Genomic DNA, 22,119 nt, shown 5'->3' on the forward strand with positions numbered 1-22,119 from the left:
CAAAATTCAAGTTCTCTTGCAGTGAGATCAGCATTTGATGGAACAAGTCATAAAATGGAATGCTATGCAAGCTTCTGAAGGAAGCTCACTTTCAGAATTATTATTTACTCTTAGGTTTGGAATCGCTGCTTTTCTCTTCAACCTCTAATAAATTTCCTAGATTTCCTAAGCCACAAACAGAAAGAAGTCATTCAATACTTCAAGCAAGAGGGAAGCTGAATTCTCTAAAGTGTTGTGATAAGAACTGTTCCTTGCAGTTACTAATCAAATGTGGGATGGAGAAATCTCCCATCCAAGCTGTCTGTTGTCCTTTTGCAGAGGGTGTTCTTGCAAATTAGTCTTTTTTTTCTGTAGCCCTTACTGTACATTCCTAGTTATTTTCTCCATGGAAATCTCAGTTTTCCTTATTTTGGTGCACCTATCAGCAAAGTTTGCAAGCAGTGCCACTGAAGTGACATATTTAGGTATTTTCCTAACACAGCCTCATGCTCCAATAAACAGGTACGAGGTGGGCTCTTGACGCACTGAGCTCTTCTACCTCCACAACACCTTTCACCACTCAGGGCTGACAACAGCAGTAAATGAACAAAGTCTCCACTCAGAGGTGCAACCCAGCACTACAAAAGGTGAAATCCACCTCTGAAACGTTTCCAAGTAATTATAAATACTGCATTACCTCAACTCTGGGGTTAGGATCTTTGTTAAAATATATATAATTATTGGCATTTATGCAGGGTTGGGAATGCTCTATATGCTGGTTCAGTACCTTGGAAAACAGAGATTTGCTTCCCACAAACACTTCAGAAAAACATGCAAAATGAATGTCAATATTCAGCACTAACAACAACAAAAATTAGCCCTGAGCATTGCTGTCCTTAAAAGCAGCTGTTAATATAACAACCCTCATTGATCAGTTCAAATTGCACATTATTATGCATTTTTCTATGAAGAATTTTTCCCACACTTTCTAATTGTGGATCCTAAGTTTTCCTGTTTACTCTGCTAACAATATACATTTTGTGCATTTTCCTAATATTGACATATCTAAATATTTCTATGGCGCAGAGGATTTTAAAAGACATTTTTGCAATTTGATAATGAACAATTATGGCATAACAGAATCCTTTAGTTCTTCCTGAGTCTGAGCTGTTGGCTGCTCTCTTTCTGCTGTCAAATATCAGAATGTTCTTACATATGGGGAAAAAATGCAAAGTTTGAAAGGTGGCTGTGCTTGTGAAGTTTCCAGTTTTGTTTCTCTCGCTACAAGATGATAAAACCATACTGGAAAGATCAGATAACAGTGACTCACCTAAAAGGAAGATTTTTGTTACTCTTTTTGGGGAAAAAAAATGCTGTAAAACCACTCCTCCTGAAGTAAAAAATATGTATGAAAAGTTTGTTTTCACATTTTGTTTTCACTTTAGGGTTAGGTTTTACACTAACACAGGTGTTGTAATCACCAGATAAACAGTAGGGTTTTGTGATACTGACATGAAATGTGAACATGACCCCTTCTCTCCATCACCATGTCTCCACATAGGACTTTCTAGTCACTCTTAAACATTTCCAAAGCTATCTTGCTAGGTTTCAGATTTGTAGCCTTTCAACAGGAAAGCCCAATGTAGTAACACTGGTGACTATTTTTGGGCGCAGCTCAAAGACATTTTTAATAGGTGTAAATTCTACTCATACTTTTTTTGTGGGTTTTAAATATTGCATGAAAGAAAAACGGTCATTATTAACACGACAAGTTGGAAAGAAAATGAGTTCATGAATATTTTTGCTATTACTTAGTTATAGCATTCTATTTCTATTCCCTGTGGAAGTAGTATTAACACAGAGCATAATTTTTGAGCCACAGAGCGTATGCAGCAGAGATAAGGCTGCAGTCCCAGGAGCTGCTGCACAGCTCCACCGTACATCACCCTGGTGAATCCTAACCATTTATATCCTGCTTTTTACCAGTTACAGTAAGCAAGGGCAGCTAGTCTGGCCTTACTGGAACTGGGCAACAGACCCATCTCTCATATTATAGATTAACCTGCCTCGCAATCCCATGATAAATGTTCTGTAACTTCTTTGAACATTATTTATTTAGTATGTTTCTACTGGATCTAAAAATTTGCTACTGGATTTCTAAAATTTTCTCTTAAAATTATGTACATGTATCTACCAGGATAGGGGAAATTACACTTGAACAGTCTGTTGTAGATGAAGAAGTAAAAGCTTTTAGATTTTATGCTTTCTCATACCAGGAAAAACGAAGACAGGCAAACAGCATACCCTGAAAAGTCACACTTTTTCATTAACTATGAAGTTTTAATAAAGAAACACAGGGTTTTTTTTTAAAAAATAGAAGATAATTTCTTGAATAGGTGCTTTATTCAAATCTGCCTTAGGTCACAGGAAGCTCAGGAACTATTGATTGGATCAGCTATTGCCTTCATTGTTTGCTGCTCAAAATGAGCTCTTCATTGCCTGAGGTTGGTCACCAAGGCCATCCAATGCCATTTATAAACCTATCAGCAGAACACCCACAGTTTCAGAGGTTTTGTGCATTTCTGGAATGAAAACTCGTTTGAAATCTACATGAAGATGCCTAATTTCTTTTCCCAATTCTAAGTGTTTGGATCCTGTTTTAAACACTATTGTATTTAATTAAAATTCTCCAGCGATTCCGGTGAGATTGTATCAAGTCGAAACTGGTTGCAATTTAAAAGCACCGAGGCTCAGAGGAGTCAAAAGCAAGCACTCACAAGTATTTTCAAAGTGATTTTAAAAACCAAAGTCTCAGCTAGGCAATTGCATTCATCCATTCCCAATCCCCATCTCACCAAGTCATTCCAGTTTATCACTGCAGCATACAGAAGTGTATGCCTGTGCCTTAACCAGCACAATCCACTCCTCATTGCATTCACACTTCCCAATAAGAGGTGTACTCCTCTTAACCTACGGGTTTGGAGGGAGCAGAATGCAGCTTTGGGGGAGTAGAAATGATAGAGGAGCCTGAAGGTTTGTATTTTACAAAGAGCTTGTGCTTATGGTCTTTTACCCATCGAGCCTGCTTTTTAACTGAGCCTGCCAGCAGCAGTAGTGGAACCAAGGGCCAGTTAGCAAGTCTATTGTAAAGGATGCTTTTGAGAGTCTACATGTAAGAATTCACCCCGAGATGAAATTTGGCATCAAAGGCTCTGGAATAAAGCTCGCTTAAAATGACACTAGTGCAGAAGAAAATAATTTCAGATCTAATTCAATATTTCAATGGGGAACTGCAGAAAGCGTTCAAATCTGCTGAAAATCTGGCTTTTATAATATTGTCTCCAGGAAGGTGTCTCATAGAAAAGTTTCAGTGCCAAGCAAGAACAGCATTATCCTCCATTTAGAAGGAAGTAAATAGATCATTTCTCTCTGACCTCCAAAGAGGAAGGACTATTCTCTCCACACGGCGGTGAAATGTAATAAAAAGAACGATACCCTTGGGATCCGTTCTACCAACAAAAAGCTACTGAGCGCACTAACAGCATAGATAATCAAGATAGTTGCATGAAAAATGAGAAATTTAAAGGATTGCTAGGAATGGGACACTGGCCAGTAAGAAAAAAAGGCTTACGGACTAAGCTAGGGGCAATGTGTATAATTTAATATATTTCTGGCGGAAAACAAATAAGAAAGTACTCATCTGCAATTACAGAAGATGTCATCTCTTTTGAACTAGAGTTTGCAGAATCTATTTGTAAATACTGCTGTGTTTTCTCCTCGCCTCCACCCCTATACCAGCACAAAGCCTTTGCTCTACCCTGGCATTAATAACACATACACTAAAAAGTTCAGGAAAGATTAATACACTTTCAAATAGGGTAATATTTCACATTTCCACTACACTGCACATTATTTGCAATTTCATTCAGAAATATATGGATAAAATAAGCGTGTAGAATTTTCAGATCAATGAGGCTTCTTTGCAGTGCTGTGCAAGAGCATCATGGTTTTGCTCCAGGAAAACCCTGGTGGCTGTAGTTTCCAGGTTCTCCCTGCCCCTGGAAGGTCGATCCTTGCTGGGACAGTGTGTGGTGCAGTCCATTTGTCTGGCTTAGTGCTATGGGAGTAGCTGAGACACTACACCTGCCCCACATGTGGACAGTTGAAATGTGTCTCCTGAAAGACAACATCTGTCTTTGTGCTGGTCCAATAGACCTGTTTTTCCTCTGGGGAGTGGTAGAAAGACAACTGATCTGTATGAAACACGGAGCATGCTCACCTGAGCCCCTTCTCTCTGTCACACCACAAGGATTTGGGCACAGCCTGGTCACCAGACCCAGCACTAGGTGCTCTCTGCACACATCAGAATGTGCTCTACAGAATTGCACCCTGTGTTTGGTGTTCACAGCAAGGTTTGGTCCTGCCTCAAACCCTTCTCTGAGTGTTTTGATAGGAAAACAGAACTTCTGGCTTAAGTGATCCCAGCTGCTGATTTCAGTGGGGTCTGCCTGGGCAGGGTTAATTCTACTCACCATATTTATGTGACTGGGAAAGATCCTACTGATTTCTCTCACCTATACTGCATAAGCTGAGTAAGCCAGTCCTTTCATATCCTGTTTGTTAACACGAGACTGTGTGTTGCTTAGTCCATGCTAATTCATCCCATGGTAGGTGTTCACTGTGAGAGCTAATGCTTTAGCAAGTCATTATTCAGCATCAAAGTTTTCTTGCTATTATAACCAAAAGATAAAGCATGTCAGCTCCAGTGTAAAGCACTGATATATTAAATTAATATCTCGGATTAACAATGCCATCAAACATTGGTGTTTTATGAAAATCCTTAACATATGTAGGCCAGTTGCTATGGAGATGGCAAAGTTTCAGAATGATTTCGTAGTAATGACAACTTTAGAACCTAAGTGCTTCCAAGCAGTCTATAAAGCTGCAAAGAGGGGCAAAAATGACAACTGCTATTCTTGAAACAAGATACCTGATATTCTGAGCAGGTATTTTAAGAAGAAAACAAGTATTAGCAGTTTCTTTACAAATACCTATGGTATTTTTGGTTTTTACACAGCCCCAGCTTTTGCAGTGAGCAGTATAGTCCATATTGCTTTGCATTTAGGGTGTTCAATATCTATAATGTGTGGGTTTTTTTCAATTTTCTCTGTTCTACATATGCACTTTTCTTCATTAAGGATGAAAAGAAGCATCAACACACTGTTTACCCCATAGTATGAGTAAAGAACTTAGTAGCTCATGAGGCTTTAGACTCAATCTCATTTGATGCTGGCAGCAGGTGTAAAACTCTATCTGAGCTGTGTTCCTGTTTGACCAAACATTAACTTAGTCCTTTTAGAGGAAGAAAATAATGTGTTCTGTAAGGCTGTTGTCTTCTGTGCATCAGACTGAAAGTGTTGATTGCAATCAGTGATAATTTGAGGGAATTTTTGAGAGGCTAACATGGCATTTTTCTGTACTATGACTGGCTGAAGACTGTCTCATGTCCATCCATCCATATTCTGTATCTTTGCAAAACAAGTGGCATAAGTGACTTTGCAAATTACAGCCAAATCCACTGAATTTGATAGACCTATACAACAGGAACTCTGACATGATTGGGGAACTGACTCCCTCCCTCCTTTCTAATTTTATCAACAGTGATTTCTTTTCTATCACCAGAAAAACAAACAAAAAAGCCAAAAAAAAACCAACCAAAAAAAGAAACAAAAGGAGACCAAAAAAAAAAAACCACTAAAAAAGGAAGAAGGAGGAACATAAAGCAAGTTATTTCAATCTACTCCCTACAGTTTGATTTTATATTATGACATAGATTGATATTAAGTAGAACTTAAGAGCAGAATATTACAGGGTGTGGTTTGACTGCAGCACCATCCAAGATATGGACAGAGATCCACACCAATTATTCTTTATCTATAAGTGTATTATTATTCTATGTAAATATTAGGGGAAAAAAGGTAATAGGTGATCCAGCTCCTGCTTTCCTCTAGTAACATATTGACACAGTGATTAGTTCTGTGAATATGAGCTTCTCAGTGACACTTGAGGAAGTGCAGAATGAAGAAATCTCATGGTCTCAGCATAACTGACTGAAAGGAAGTTTAACCTTCATGGGTTTTAAAAAGCACTGGCCTGACAGTACCAGAAGCTTAAATTCAGTGTCATTTTTGCAGGGTGGAAAGCACCTATTAATCTCCATCTATTTGAGAATTAAATTATAACTTCTGTAGAGCCTATCTATGTTTCCACAACTTCTGTGAGAGCAAAAGCAATCCACAGCTTCACGGAAGAATTATCACACCCATCTTTTGTGAAAGGAGTTGATATTGAGATCTGAGATATGTTTGTTTGGGGAGAACACAATTACAGGAAGAAAATTCAGAAATGAAACACTAAAACATCTCATTTCACCAGAAAAAGCCAAATCAGAAGGGAACATTTCCAACACAAGTTCATGCCATTGTTAGCAGAAATAACCTGTGCATTTTAGCAGTCACATGTGCGTAGTCCATGGGGATTTTTCCAGTTATGTGTGGGGGTTTTTCCCCTGTGTCTGTCAAATAAATCAAAGAGCCAAATGAAAATCTAGTACTCAGGAACACTGTTATATTATGTCACACGTCCTGGAGGGCTGCAGTTTTGTAATGAAATGAATAAATTACAAGGAAGCATTTTGATATCCTGAAAGTTCTACCCATCCTTTAGGACAAGCATGTCAGGATAAATTCCATTTAATTACACTGAGCACAAGCTCAAAAAAAAAAAAAAAAAAAGAAAATTCAAACATTATCTTTTTGTCTGAAACTCCACATGTGTAATAGTGACTTGACCTCATTTACTGCTACATTACTTTATCCTATTATATCTGCACAGAAGTGACACTGAAATGGATTTCAACCAGCAGAAAACTAGAGCAACAATGTTTAAACGAGGCTCACATCTTAATATCTCAAAATGGGCCATGGACAAAACCAGCTCAGTGTTGATTGTTGTTATATTAATGTAAACTCAAGCAATTGCTGAGGGTTTTTGATCCTGCATGTACAGCCCTCTACAGACACAAAAGCACTCACCATAACTGGTAGTTTGAAATTTTGAGACAATTAGCACAGCAGGAGAATGCACACAACAACCAAGTGGTTTCCACATGTTCAAATTCCCATAAAGTACACAACACCTATAATTTCCTCTTATTTTTTTACAGTATTTCAAATCAAATCCCAAGAAAAGATAGGGTAGACCTTGTTTTAATTTAACCTGAGACTTACAATGGAGTTACTTCATTGGCATTGCTGAATTTCTTGACAATTAGTATCGGTGTTTAGGAAAAAATGTTTATTTTTCCAGATGTGGGCTTGGTTCAGAATTTTATGTCAGGAATGTAAGAAGTTACCCCATGCCTCCTTTTCAAACACTGATACAGCTACTGGTTACTTAATTAAAGGGGCAAAGAGAGATACAAAGTATATGCTGTAATAGAAATTCTTCATAAATACAAAATACTAAAACAACAGCAGCCAAATGTGCTATTCTAGACAAATAAATTATGCCATGTCATCTTCAGCACCATTTCTGGGCAACACCCCTGTGTAACGTCAAAGACCAGCCATTGATAGCTTTAAAGCAAACATTAAAAATAAAATCAGCTCACAACAGACTGACGTGTGTAGGAACCTGCCATTCACACCACCCACAGGCAACCAAGGGAAGGATCTTCCAGGCACCTTATATTTAGATTTAAGCAGTTCCCACTGAAATCAGCAGTGAGATAACAACTGACTTCAGCAGAAGCCAGTTAAAGCCATCAGAGTGTTTTGCTTTGTCCCCTATCCTAACCCAAAAAAGAGGACTTTTGTGGAAGTCAGTCTTTGCCTTTGGGAGAAATAATTTTAATTAAAGAAGAGGTATTGTAAAACCACTTGTTTACAGGAACTGGGGTGTTTCCACTGAGGAAGAAAGGATCAAGAAAAGATTTTGCATACTGCATCTCTATGGTTTCAGCTTGCCCAGCTTGATTGTAGAGCCACCTTCTGGTTTCAGATAACAATTTCATACTTGCTGACAGTAAGAATGTGTGCATACTTTAGTTATGCATTTGGAAGTGTTTCAATTCACTGCCTTTAGCCACGTGAGAAAAATGACAGAGGAAAGAAACACTGCAGATTCTGCTTTGTTCTGAATCCAAATAGCCCAGTGACACATTTGGATATCAAACAAAGTCTACCTTGGGCTCTTAGGGCCAATTATGATTGTATAAGAAACTAAACCAGCTAACATGAACCCTGAGAAGTGGTGAAACCACAGTGGTAAGAATCGGTAGAAACAGGATGGGAACAGTTCTGGATAGTTCCTGGGAACATTCTCTTTCCACAGTGCACTTCCCTGCTGGTTTGACTTCTAATAATACTTTCTGAAACACAGAACCACCTCATTAATTCAATTTTCTTGATGTCTGCCCATTCTCTGGTTTGGGCTGATTGCTGTACGTTTTTGCTAATACAGCACAACATTTTGAACTGATTATCATGTCAGAGGTGTCTGATTACAGTCCAGAAAAAAAACTAATCATGCAGCATCCCAGGCAGAGCATGAGTGTTGTGATGTCACTCTAGTTGGCAGTAAGTTTTTCGTACAGTTTGAGATGGCTGATCAGATCCCAGTATAGGCCTCACCTCATGTATTTCACACAGATCAAGGATTACAAAGGCACGGAGTGAGCAGGTTCTCAGTGGGATCATTCTCCCATGACATGGGAGGGAAATAATATCTAAAAAAAAATGTTATTGCAAAAAATGCTCTTTGGTTTCCACTTTGAAATGAGGAGGCATGAGCAAGACGTTGATCACCATCCCAGAACATCAGAGATCCTGTGGCTGTGGCTCAGAGGAGGAAACAAGCCCCTCACACTGACAGCTTAATCTGCATCTTCCACATTCCAGAGAACTGCTCTAATCACAGACCACCTCATTTCTCTTGGAACTCTTCCAGGCTCTATAGGCAATTTCTTTCCCATTAGAGCAATGATGTGAACTTTCATCTGCCACCTACATGTCAGGCAAGATTCCTTACCGCAGGGCCCTCAAATTCTTCCCCTTTTATTCAGAATGCAACATTATTTATAGAAACTTGAGTAAGTCCAACAGAAGTAAGTGCAAGGACAAGATGAACTCTTCAGCCTCTAGACAGCAGATTAGAGCACTTGGCATGGAAGCTTCTTTCTCCCAAAGAGAAATTGAAATTTCAGTAGTGGTTAAAGGCATTCATTATTAAAATCAGCATTTTGCAAAGTTCTTTTTTTTTTGTGGTAAGCTGGCAAAAAAACCCATTTACTCCTGAAATGTGGGGCTCACTGTAGATGAGATCAGTGATACGACACAAGACAGGACAAATGTACACAGGAAGGCATCTCCCACATTCTCAACTCAGAATTCCTCAGGTTCAGTGGCTGATCCTCAGGCAGTTCATAACATAAAGTCAAATGCTGCTTCCTTAGCAACTCTGCAGCCATCAGGGAATTAAAGTTATTAAAATCTGAATTTTATGAAAGACTTAAATCTTAAATTCAATAGTACCTAAGCCAGGTACTATTGAAATCAATGGTGCAACTTGCTCCAACTTAGCAAAGTTAAATTCTAACAGCCATAAAACTTATATTGGTTGCATTTTCAGTGTTCCTGTTCTTTACCTTATATACACACAGACACACAAGCTTGTAAGGCTGCAAATGTTTTTTAAAAAAAACCCTTTGAAATATTTTTGGTATCACATAAAGAGCCAATCACTTTTCATAATTATTTTAAAATTTCTATATTGTTTTGATGTTTAGCTGCTGCTGTGAGGCAGCTTTACAAACCTCCTGCTTTTATGTTCACAGGAGCACAGTTGAACTATTTAGTTCACATTACACTGATTGCTGCTGAATAGAGGACTTTTGAACTATCACTTTAAATCTGTTTGATATTTAAAAACACAAAGTTCTGTGTGTTACATTCATAGTAGAGACTTTGAAATTATTTCCTGAGAATAATTAAAACAAGGTAAATTATTTATAACTGTAAAACCGAAACAAAACATATTTTATTAGATCTTTTAGATCAGTATCTAACAGGAATGTTTTGTTCTCTGAACATGTCCTTCACACTGCTTGCACTTAGAGAGCAAAATGAATACTATTTATGAATAAAAATAAGATTTTGTTTAGTGCTCCCAGATTTTTACCTGTATTTCTGCTCAGGAGGGAAGTCTACAAGCTGTACAAAAAGTTAGAACAACAAAGCATTCCTTGAAGACACACAGGTATGTGGGCATGCAGGGTTTGTACACGTACAATAACTGCCCTGCTTTTGGTGAGAGAACAGGTATTTTCCTAAAGGTAGCACAAAAGTCATCAAGAGCTCAATTAAAATGAGTGGGGAAATGCTGGAGTACTTCATTCTTTTCCTCTGAAACCCACTGGATAATACTTTACTGAAAATAAAAACACTTCAAAGTAACATTTTGCATGCTTTTCCCATGCTCCTCTACAACTGTTTGGAAAGGAACCAGTAGAAGTTTAGTTTCTTATCTTTTTTAGTTAGTTTTCCCAAAACTTCAAGTGGAAAATAATACAAAGAGAAGGAAAAAACAAGAAAAAAGAAAAAAAAATAGGAAAAAGAGATTCTCAAATAATAATGTCAGTCAAGCAAAAAAAGGTTGTACACTTGCAAGTGTAAATGGTAAAGAAAGAAAACAAGATCAAAAGCACCTTTAAAGTTACAAAATGATGGTTTCTTCTATATAAAAGCAGTCTTTCCACACATTTCTAATCAGTGAATAGTGTCTTTATTTACAAGCAGAGTATTTACTGCAAATTAAAGTGCTCAATAGTCATAATATTAATTTTATTTAATTCTAGATTGATTATTAATTTCAGTTTCTTTTTCTCCTCAGAGGTTTTTCCTCATTTTTACTTGGAGAATCAGAGAAGTGGAATCAGAGTGGATGAATCTATGAGAATCTATGAGATAGATGAGTGAATTAGACAGAATAATTTGTCAAGACACAGAAATATCACTTCTTCCAGGGAATGATATACAAATTATTGTAAGTTATAGTGGCCTAAGAGAATATACTTCATGACTTTTCCTCTGATGTGATTTGTTCTGTGATGTGATTTGAAAAGAAAATAAATTATCAGTCTCTTGAAAGAAAAACAACTTTGATTGGGGGCACGTTTTTGATTACTAGGTGCCTTATTCATTTAAGCAATTGTCCTCTAAAATGTTTTTATAGGAAGGAAGACTTCAGGAAATGGAGTTACAGGAGAAAGGCCTGATAGAAGGAGGGGTAAGGAGAGCACTGTAGCATCTCTTGCTCATGGGAATAAGGAGCCATGGAGAGGACCTCCTCTTGAAGCTCATTGATATGGACCTGTAAGCAGAAATTGCTACCAGCCATGTCCCATGCAAAGATTTCTTTTTATTTGGTGCTCTGAGACTAGAAACAGGATATTTCCCCCATGGATATGGCCAAAAGCTAGCCATTCTCAGAGTCTTTGGCACTGTCTTAGGTTTCCTACTCCCCTTTCATTGGAAGGCATTTGACAAGTAACAGTAAAACCTTTTTTCCCATAACTGACATCTCTCAGTGTCTGTCTAGGATCACAAATTTTCAGTATAACATGTATGACATGTGTAACATGTTTGACATGTATAGTCAAAACTCACGACCAATTACAGTGAAGATGTGTAGAAATCAGATGCAATAGAAACATAAGAAGAGAACCAAAGTATTTACCAATTTACAGAGAGGTGTAAATTACTTGTTCTGAAATACATTAATATGAAACTTCTGCAAAGTTTATTTTCTCTTATTTTCAGAGACTTTTTTGTTTTTTTAAGGGATTGTAGAATGCTGTAACACTGAAAGCAAGGGGTTAAAATACTTGGTCTAACCAAAAGGTTTCCCAGAAAGATGGAAACAAAATACCTTGGATAACTTTCTTGTGCAGGAAATCAATGCTAATTCAAGACAAAATAAAATGCCCTTAAAGTTATCCTCGCTTGGGAAAACCTTCCTAAAAAAAAAATCATTGTAAGTTTGCATATATATTTCAATATTATATTTAATTTGACTTTAAGCCCACATTTCAACTGAAGCATATGTTTAAATGCCTTCTGTCAATAAAGATAGACTTCAATATATGCTTAAGTACTTTCCTGAAATAGGATTTATGCCACAAATTATGCCTTAGATTATTACATTGAAACAAGTTTCTAATTATAATGTATTACCAGTTCTGTTGTCTATTTTCCTGCTCCATTTAATCAGTCTGGAAAGAAAGCTATTGTGGTAATTTCATCTTTTGTTGTAGATGGATGGGAATTAGAGCAGAGGCCATATGCAGCTGTACAGTGGGGAAATCAGGATTCAGATCCAGGAGCATTTCCTCCAGGTCTTTCAGATTTTTTTTTTTCACTTCTTGTAATATCTGGTTCCAGCAACTACACAACCATCAAATCACACTGGTCACTTTTCAGTGCCATCATCCTCATTCCCTTGTTTTTGGAAGAACACTGCAACCCTTATATGATGGTGTTTTCCTCTTTTCCTGCTTCCTTAATGACATTTCTGCCCATAGATCTCTACCATAATAACATTGGAGCCTTCCTTGTACTTTGCTTTTAACCAGCCAAGTTATTTACACTGAACTGTTAATGCAAAGAAACAAAAGGAAATTACACTGCATGGATGACAACCCTGAAATTAAGGACTGGGAGTAAACAAAATCTTCAAATGAAAATCTTAGCCATTTCTACTTAATGCACAATAAATTAAGGGCACTGGGTAAATGCCATCAATCTAATTAGATAGCATTAAGTAATCTTCCTCATTAATCAGCTTTTCAGTGATTTTCTATGAAATTAGTATTGAATTTTGTATGAAAGCAGTCTTTTCCTTCAAATTTTTCACACCTGCTTTCACAGTGAGCAAGATGAATCATCTGCTCACATGCCTGCACCTCCAAACATATGCACATACTTACTATTTCACAGCTGAGTAAATCAAAATAGAGTTAAAAGGAGATGGGTCCCGAGGCTGGCTCATGTCACAGAAACCATGGCATGACACAGAGCACATGTCCTTTGCCAAACATAGCAATGGGGTTCAAAATCTGGAATGGTTCCCAAAGGAAACAAGTCAGGTTGGAACAACTCCTTCCTGCAGCTCACTGAGTCAGAGGAGTGGAGGGGGTGAGCTGTGATTATCTGAGAGATTCATCCATGTCTGGATTTAATCTAAGATGGGTCCCCATGCTACACCCCTCACAAAGCATTAGGTAGAGGTGAGGCACAAGAAAATACGCTCTTGTAATTTTAGAAAAAAGCAAATTCTCTATTCATTTCTCAGTAAAGTTTTTCACTAGTTCTCCTCTGCTGTTGTCAAGTCTTTAAAGCTTACTTCATTATCTATGTTCATGGAATCCTTTTTCCAAATTGTACATTCCCAGTTAAGCCAGATCCTTTGGGCAAATGAATCCTGTCACAGATCATTGCAGTTCAAGTGCTTATGCACATGGCTAAATACCCCAGCAAATCAGGACCTGTAAATACCTTTTTTCATCTCTCCCTCAGAGATGAAAAATATATTGTCTGTAAAAAGCTGCTTTATTTGAACAAGACCTAGAAATCAGTGGATAGAGCTAATCAAAGATTCTGACTAAATGGCAAAATGCAGTTTCACCAACTTCTTGTATCAAATTATTACTTACCTCTGAATCTTAAAAAAAAAAAAAAAAATCTTGTCAGAAAAATATTCAAAAATTTTATTTAGCTTTCTTAATTTGATTCTTGCTTTACATATTTTCTTTCAGGTATCCATAAATGACTTTTTAATAGGAAAACAATAAACCAGGATTTAACACTACAGTTTAATAAACATGATATATCATATTATGTGATTTAACCATAAGTTATTTTTTCTCAATACTGCATAGGAATAATCACCATTCATCTTTTTCTTATGTACATAGGCCTGTGTAGCTTTGCACCAAACTTCAGTCTAATTACACTTAGGCAAATCCCTGTATTTGGACTGGCAGAGAAATTCTGTCACTTCAACAGTGGTTTCCATCTAGATTGCAATGGGAGTTTGAAGAAGAGAATAAAAATTCAGAGAAAGTATTTTTTAGAGATATCAATACAATTTTTTAACACTGAGAAGTTCTAGTATGGAACAGCCATTCGCTAGAGGATTTTAGAAAAATGTCCTTTCTAGTTTGGGAAGGAAGAAAGGACCTAACACCAACTCCCGTATACTTGATAATGTGATTGTTACAGATTAGATTTTTCAGCATCTACAAAATGGTTTAACTGCCTGAATCCAATTATCTTTCTCAGTAGAATGAATTGGGGCAATAACATCATGGAAGGGGCCTCCAGCCCAAGAGTCCCCACTCAAAGCACTTTACATAGGAAAAGGTTGACGCTGGTTGTGCTTGTGCAGCTGGAAGGAGCAGTCAGCACAACTGCAAATGTGTGAAATGCACAAATGCTGAATGAAAATAATCAGCTGGGGCAATCAGATGGTCAGACACCGATTTGCCTCTGCGATGAAAACAAAGCCCTCAGCACAAAACCAGATGGCAATTGGTGTTTGGAACAGGCAGGGACTGTGCAGCCCATCCCAGTGAGCAGAACGTGTGCCTGAGAGTTGCCCGCTCCTGGATGCATCAATGACCGACAGACCAAGGTGCAGGAACAGCAACAGCAGCTCAGTGGAAAGCAGCAGCCCCAGAGGAGCAGAATGGAGCTGGCCATGAATGCACAGGTGTGAACTCAAGGGCACCACACCTGTGTGTCTGGGGAGAGGCAGAGAACAGCGGGATGGCAGTCACCTGGGTGAAGGCCTCAGACACTTATCACCATCTCAGGTGAGACTGTCATGGCAGGAAGAGCTTTGAGACTTATCAGTGCAGCCATTCAATTATCCTGAACCAAGTCCTAGAGCAGGATAAGGCCCAAGGGCAATGCCAGTGAATGTTTCCTCCTCTCTCTCTTCCCATGGCTCACATGGGCTCTCTCATTAGCAGCTGTGTATTTTTATTTTCATGTTGAAATGCTGGAAAAATAGATTTGTTTATGCACAAATGCATACACAGAAAATGCAGGATTAACATGCCACAGAGATCCAAAAATACAAGTCTTGAACTGAAGGGGAGTGGCTTCTCTCCCCCTGGGATTTTAGGCTAATGAGAGAAGCTTCAGTGCACTTTACTGTAAGCTGATACCTAACCCAGGAGATTTGAATGAATGATTCAAGGCAGGTCACATTTGGGGCACTGAACTCTGTGTAATCTGTTGCATAGAAAAATGAACACAAATATGTGGAAACACCATCAATAACTTGCAGAAATATTTATTTTGCCTTTAATAAAATAAGTACGTACCATAGGTTTAATTTGCTTTTCAATTGAACCAAATTCATTTGTGCCAATGACATGGAGAATTGCTTTCATTTAAGTCTTGTTGCTGAAAAAGCACATTCATTTTTTTTCCCAAAAGAAGTTTTTTCACCCCTAACAAGCCAGTAATTTTAGAAAAAACCTGTAGCTTGTCAGTTTGACATGGTTTAATTTGCAACAAACGGTAAACAGAGTATAGAAAATGGAAACTCTAATAGAGACAGGCAGAGAAAAACCATATTTTTTTGTCACTAGAAAAATCTGTGTGGCAAAAAATTAATTACATATATTTGCATTTGTCCCTGTGACATAATGTTAATTACTTATATGTGAAGCGTTCCATTAGAAGGTATGCACCTAAAATAAATAAATGTTAGTTTAGTTAATTGCAGCCTAAATTCTAGTCAGTGACTGAGTATTCAGTACCCATTCATAGATGCTTCCAATTTACATATTTCAGAAAGTGTATTATGCTCCCATTTGCTTAAATGTCAAACGACAGAATGATCCTGATAAATACCATTTAAAACCAAGAAATACTCAGGAACTCCCCAAGTGTAGCTCAATAGTTTTTTTGAATCAAAATGCTTAAGCCAGTATGTAGGAGGAAAGCTTCTAGTTTAAATTTCCACTGAGGAGATGGCCCTAAATTTTACTTAAATGTGTGATTTCTGCTTCCTCACCACAGCATTCATTGTAAAGCCCAGTCCTTCCAATTCCTCTGCATCAAGTGATTTGCTAACCAAAGCCAGCCATGAGGGAAGTTGTGTACCCATTTTCCCTCAAGAAAGAGGATTGCTGGATGAGGAGCACTCCTATTTATCCTAAAGTCTTTTAATATTTCCATGTGTTTTTAACATTAGCTTTCTCTGCTTGAGCTTGCTTTGACAAGCATATAATATGGGTGAGAATGATGTGAATACAATACCTGAGGCTACTGAAAAGCTTGGGAAAAAATTCGTACTACCAAAATTATTTCAGTAACAGAGCCACTGATCATGAGTATAAATAAACTGTAACAGATCCCCCAGGCAATTGTATGCAGAAGTGTACATATAAATATTTAGCTATTCATATCAAAAGTATTAAGAATAAGATCCTGAGCTACAGTTGGTCATAAGATAAAACCATGAAATGGATCCTTGGTCATTTCCAATGTTCAGCCTTAGAAAGAACATTGAGTGGCATCTTACGATGATAATGAGGCCCCCTAGAGGGTTTTAAATATGTGAGGTAGACAAATATAACAGAAAGATGTCCAAACAGGTAATGATGACACCTCTGCTGGGACTGCATTCAGAATCTTATCACGCTACTGGGACATACCACAAATACACATCCAAGCACTATGTCATGTATATTCATTGGTGATCAGGAATATGGGTTTTATTTTTCCTTTTGCTTTTGCTTCCTCTGCATTTACCTTCACCAAGAGAGTTTTGTGACATCAAGTTGATAACGTGCAATGGGCTAGATGTAAACTGTACTGTCATTCATATTTTTCTTTCCCCCTCAGTCTAAATTTTACCTGGAAATTTTCCACTGCTGAAAATAAACCCTTTATGGTGAACAGAAATTGAGTTAATTTGGAGAACATAACAGAGTCATTGTTATCCCAATTCTTCAAGTAAATTAACAAGTTTAAGCATGCTGAATCAGGTAGGGACTCAACACATGGTTTAGCTGGGTTTAAATAAGTGCTATGATAACTATTTTCTAATTGTGACCCTTAAGAATAAATAAAACCAAAGGTAATAGGCAAGAGAAGACTTCCAAGGGAAAGCAAGATGAGGACAGAAGGAACTTGTTAATAACATACTGAAAACTGAAGAGAAATATTCCTTGAATGGAAACAGTGAGTATTAAGTAGAAAACAAAGAAGCAAAGATAAAAGCTAAAGAAAAGTACTTCAGTGAGGTACAAAAAGAATCAAGCTTAAAAACGGACAAAATGCAGAGCAGAATCGAAATCAAACCATACTTTTGTAATTACTGACAGTTTTTATTTAATCCAACCAATTATCTAAAATGTGATTCAAGCACACTTGACTCCAGTGAATTGCCTTCTATAACACTTTTATGTGTATCATTCTCAAAAGTCAAGTGTGCACTGATTGCACTTCAGACAATCAGTTACATTTCTAGAATGGTGGAGAGAGGAAAAAAGCCCCACACATTTAAGCCATCCATTTAGCGTGAAGTTACCTGGAGTTTGGGATGTTGCCCTGCTCACAGCTGGATGCACCAGGCTGCAGCTCAGGGCAGCCACGTGTGGCACAGGTCAGCCTGGGCTGCTGAGCCGCTGAGCCCAAGGTCAGCCCCTCTGCTGATGGAAGTCAGTGTGAAGAGAGCTGGAAGCAAGAGCTGGCCCCAGTTTTCCCTTAGGAGCTGTTTTTAAGCGACACTACCCCACCAGTCTGTCTGTGATCCTGACCCAGGGTTACCACTGCACCTGGCTCCTTGCTGGAGAGGCCACGGCTGCCACCTGCCAGGGTCACACTTGGTTCCTGGCCCCCCGTGCCTTGCAGAGCGGCCAACCTTGCTACACCCTGTCAGCAATGGGCAGTTTTGTGAGGTTAACAGCAGACCTGCACACACACATCTTCCAGAGCCCAGGATCTGCATAAAAGCACTGTGTGTCATGCTGATGGCCTGCAAACTTTCCAGGGTGATGTTAGTCCATAGGTCCTGACTGCCATTAACTCTGGGCTCATCCTCTTCTGACCTTGCAAGCACAAACAATCACCCTGGTTACTTCAACAAGGGCAACAACCAGAGTTACACTCATGAATTACCATCTCTTTTCGGCCAGGTCACAAACTGGAGGCTTTGTGAGGTGAATACTCATTCTGACAAACTGTTGTTTTGCTGCCAGTCTTAAAATGTCATCTGATCAAGGCATGAACTTATTGTCAGGGAGCTCCATCCAGCCTGGTTCTTTGAGTGCTTGGGCTAGGGCAGAGGCCACTTTTCCTTTGCTGAGAGGGGAACGGGGCACATAACCATCAGACTTCTGAGCTGGGTCAGCACTTTCCAATGCACAGCCAGCATCTCATAGGGTGTAAACAGTGGAGAAAAAAAAGTGCTTGTTATATGATGTGGATAAAAAGCTGATGAAATGCCAAAGTCCTTGAGAACAGAAGTCTGAGGATTAAACTGGGAGACACTGGAGTGTCTGTTGTTATGTCAGCAAGACCTCCTCCACCAATTTTAGTAAGGAGGACCTGGAAGAACTGCCCATTTCCCTAAAGCCCATCTTTCAGTCATTGTTGGGAAGCTATTAATGCAAATAGGGTTGTGCTTTCATTCCAGCTGGTTTTGCCTCTGAAGGCACTGCAGGTGGCGATTCTTTGTGTCCTTTGATGAGAGAACAGACAGTGTCCTGTGGCTCCCACTCGTAGGAAGAGCACAAAACCAGCGATCAGCCTGCGCCTGTTTGCGCAAAACGTTTGAAGAGCGGCTGCCAGCAGACACATTTTGATCAGAGACAATGAGGGAGCACTTCCTAAGGCATTTTTCTTTGGGGATCTGTGAAGGAAATTGTCAAACACGGATGGATTTCCTACAAAGCCACTTCTTCTTTTCTCCCTCCCCCATAACTGGTATTTCTACAGGGAAGCCCAGAGGTGGGAATGGAGCGTGCATGTAATCAGTTCTGTAGATAATCAATAGACACAAGGTATCAGGAAATTAAACTAATATTTCTAGCAAGGCAAATGACAACAGGAATTCAGCATTTGGGTTTGAAAGATTGATGTAAACTTCAATAAGATAACAGCCAAGATTTTTCATAGTGACTTTGCACCCTTCAAGTTTTGAGGGCCAGATTCCAGAGATATTAAGGCATTTGTTTAAAAAAAAAAAAAATTTGAAATCAAACTTCTACAGATTACCTCCACAAACACGTGATTGTTTATTAATCTGAAAATAACATCCCAGGGCTGCTGGGGTTTTTCCCATAAGTTTCACGTGGAGGACCTATAGATGCTTGGATGCTTAGCCTTGTAAGGCTATGCCACATTTTTCTTTCAAGTGACTTTACTTTCTCTTCTAGTTCTAGGATAAAACATTCCATCATTTTTACTATTTTAGTTTAATTTAGGTCAGAAGCATCTTTCTGGCACCTAATTCTAATTTCAAAATGTCAATGATTTTTTCAGACAGATGGGGTTTTTTTTCATACTGTGATCACCCTTTCTTGGGTGAAATTGTTAACAATATCATCTCTAACAATTAGGAGATTTATTTTTATGTCTCTCTGACAGGAAAATCGAACTTCAGGTACTAAGATGGATGTCAAGCTCAAGTGATTATGTTGAGGATTTAATTCACACAAATCTAACCACTTTCTCTAGGTCACTTTTTGAACACTGTGTGCAAAGTCTTGGTTTCAGTGTTACTCACATTTTCTGAATTCTTACAGTGTTGTTCCTGCACTTGAGATGCATATGAAATTATACCCTAGGACAAGCCTTTTTCAGCCAAAAACCCCCATAAGCCCAAATATATGACCAGGAAGGAGGAATGAGTTTTCCCCCCAAGAAGATAATTTTTTCAATAATAATTCTATTTTGGGGAAGTTAGAATTCATTAATTCTAGTATTCACCAAATTACTCGTTCTGAAGAGAAAATGACAGCTTTGGAAAACTTACAATAAAAGTCTGCTTCTGTGTGAATCTTTCTCCCACTGAAATGAAAACAATCTAATGTGGGTCAAACTTTGTGTCACAAGGAGACTAAGGGAGTGTGCATTTCTGGCTTATTTGAATATCTTTCATGCTTAAATTCCATTAATTCACCCAAGTGTTGCTTGTCACAGACCAAGGTGACGAGAAGTGCTATAGACTGCACTTTCAAACAGCAATGTTTTGCTGGTCCGACCTAGAACAGTCCCAAGCACTCTGGAAAAAAAGTACACTCAAAAATAACTCATACTTGATCCTGCAGGCCTACAGCAATGGAAAAAAATCATCCCGAATCAGAGAATGTTCAAGAGTGCCTGCAGCATACTGGGAGGCACAAACCCAGTAAAACAATAGTGTCTAAAACCAGAATGCTTGAAGCTGTGGAAAGAGGACAGGGAGATTTGCCTTGCTACCAGATCCTGAAATGTGCTGTGGGTTCCAATAGCCCAATTTGCAATCATCTTGGGAAGGATAAGAGCCACAGAGCAATTAGCAGGGCTCAGACCTCCTAGAAAGGACATGAGGTCCTGTCTGAAAACCACATGCAAGTTCTTGCTGATTATTATAAAGTTTACTCTGGAAAAGTAGACAAGAGTTTAGTGATGACAAGGAGGATTTTAATTCTAGCATACCCTTTCCTATTCCCTCTGCTCTAACAGAGGTTGGTTATTTTTTCTCCTGCAAACACAGTAAGGAGCCTTTTATTTCCCCCCTCTCCTGAGGGGTGAGATATTATCCCCCTCACAGAACTCAGCTGACTGATAATGCAGAAGCTGTATAAAAGCAATCAGGTGATACAACACATTGAAAACAGGAGTCAAAGAAACACAGATAGTATTTTTCAGTAGCACCAGATTAGGATACATTTCACTTTCACATGAATTCCTCCCATTCAGAGCTGAAACTGAGAAAACAATCTGCCACTAGAGAGGTCCCAGCTGTGTCAAGGTTCACTAACAACCAGAAGTCGTGACTGGCCATGCCTCCACAGATTTGTCTGGGGTTTTCAGGATAGCAATGAGACCAGAAAATTATAAAAAGGGCCCACCAGAAACTGCTGTAGCCTGCAAATGCCTCAGGCTTTTGTTGGGGACAAAGCATCTCCTGTCACCCATGGCTAGCATGACTTTGCTGCAACACGTTTGGTTGCAAATTTTCTCATGGGTTGTCACCTGTGTGATGCAGGCGTCTTTATTTATGCATTCATTTGTGTTAAAACAGCAATATCAGTGCAAAAAGTTTTACTGGTAATGCCAATAGAAATAACATTAAACTCCCCAAAAGAAAACATTAAACAAGAGCAGTATTACCAGGTAACGTTCAAGCCAATTCACAAACCTCTAATAGCGGAAAAGTGAAAGGTTTGTTGTGAAAAGTCTTTCTACCCTGTTGAAAATATCAATACCACATGCTGGGGTGGAACTCTCCAAGAAACAAATATTGATTTCCCTCTTCCCTGATGTACAAATGGCAGACAATGACTGTGCGAACTCTGAATCTTTTAATTGTTTTAAGGTTGACAGATTCTGTTAGTATTGAATTTTTATTATTTCATTGTTCTCCTGTTTTCTGCTGCCACCCCCCAGCCCTCTTTGAAACCTTTGGGAGGGGTACTTTGCTTTTTTCCTTTTTTGTGTTAGAAAGACAAGCAAAGGAATAGTTGAAATTAATGTAGTATTCCCTGTACTGCAGTTCACTGTCAGGTCTGATTAATCTAATTTTAGTATTACCATTAGGAACACTGTAGCAATTTCTTGGGAACACAAGGTCCTAGTGATGATACAACATTATTATTTAAAACAAACAAACCACAACATACATTCCAGGAAATCATGCTATAAAATAAATGTTTACTGTATTGCAGTGAACTGTGGACATTTCATTTCAGTTCAATTGCTACAAACAGAAATCCTGCTTTAGAATCTGTAATTTCACCAATTTTACAACAAACATGAATGGCAAAATTGAAAGACAGAGGAATACATAGGCACA

The sequence above is a fragment of the Parus major genome, chromosome 7 (genome assembly GCF_001522545.3).
Source record: "Parus major isolate Abel chromosome 7, Parus_major1.1, whole genome shotgun sequence".
NCBI lineage: Eukaryota > Metazoa > Chordata > Aves > Passeriformes > Paridae > Parus > Parus major.